This window comes from Sinocyclocheilus grahami, unplaced genomic scaffold (assembly GCF_001515645.1).
Source record: "Sinocyclocheilus grahami isolate Dianchi unplaced genomic scaffold, SAMN03320097.WGS_v1.1 scaffold1347.1, whole genome shotgun sequence".
NCBI lineage: Eukaryota > Metazoa > Chordata > Actinopteri > Cypriniformes > Cyprinidae > Sinocyclocheilus > Sinocyclocheilus grahami.
The window spans coordinates 528544-529869 of NW_015506526.1; the positions used below are offsets into that span (position 1 = coordinate 528544).

At 36.4% G+C, this 1326-nt stretch overlaps 1 pseudogene; it reads right to left on the minus strand.

Annotated features, from left to right (window-relative positions):
* LOC107569452 (striated muscle preferentially expressed protein kinase-like) overlaps positions 1 to 1326 on the minus strand; it is a 48359-nt pseudogene that overhangs the window by 18908 nt on the left and 28125 nt on the right.

Below are 1326 nucleotides of genomic sequence, written 5' to 3' on the forward strand. Positions count from 1 at the left end.
AGCCCGAAAGGGGAACAGAGTCGCATGACAGACACAGTGATGAAGCTGGTATGTGTTTGTGATGTGACCCCCTCCCCCCCCTCTCTCTCTCTCTTTCGCGCTCTCTCTCTCTCTCTCTCTCGCACTCTCTCTCTCTTTCTTTCTCTCTATCATTAAACCATTACGCTGACTCAGAAGCCTGTCCAAAATCAGTTTCATGAGGTGCCTTCGTGCAAAAACGCTGCCTGCAAAGTCATTGCCTGACAGGGCAGCAAGGCAGCAAGTCAGCTGCCTAGGCTTTCGGACGCAGCCCAACTCAGTGATTGTTTTTTTGTTTTGGGTTTTTTCCCTGACATATTGGTGTTATATATTTCACTTGGATATTATAAGTTGCACTGAGTAAATACAGCTGTATAAAACAAAAACTGTGTCCAATGCAATAAAATTTGATTATTTTAAAGGGGGGTGATTCTTTTCTATACCCACTGTAGAGGAACAGTTTTAGCATTGCTAGACAGTAATGTGTCACTATTAGGTTGTTTCGATAATTTATTTTTTGTTGATTATACACACTTTTGCTAAGTTAAATAGTGATAACTGCCTTTCATGACTCTTATGTGTTTATATTGCCATTATTATGCAATCAAAATGAAAATAATTATTGCTATTGCTTTAGTGATACTTAATAATGCTAGTTTAATTAACTTAACTTTAAATTAACATAAGATGAAAAGATAAGATTGTATGCTGATACCGTCCCCAGACGGCGCCTAAAAGTTGCGTTTGGTGGTCAGTTTGTGTGTAAATGTATATTTCTGACTAACTTTTTGCACTTTTGATGTTAGTTCTAGCGAGAAATCAGAGTTATAGTAATTGAATATTCGTTTAGTTATCACCAAAACTCGTTCTATTTTGTTGTACATCATTAAACCATTACGCTGACTCAGAAGCCTGTCCAAAATCAGTTTCATGAGGTGCCTTCGTGCAAAAACGCTAGGCTTTCGGACACAGCCCAACTCAGTGATTGTTTTTTTTGTTTTGTTTTGGGTTTTTTCCCTGACATATTGGTGTTATAAGTTGCACTGAGTAAATACAGCTGTATAAAACAAAAACTGTGTCCAATGCAATAAAATTTGATTATTTTAAAGGGGAGTGATTCTTTTCTATACCCACTGTAGAGGAACAGTTTTAGCATTGCTAGACAGTAACGTGTCACTATTAGGTTGGTTCGATAAAATTTATTTTTTGTTGATTATACACACTTTTGCTAAGTTAAATAGTGATAACTGCCTTACATGACTCTAATGTGTTTATATTGCCATTATTATGCAATCAAAATGAAAATAA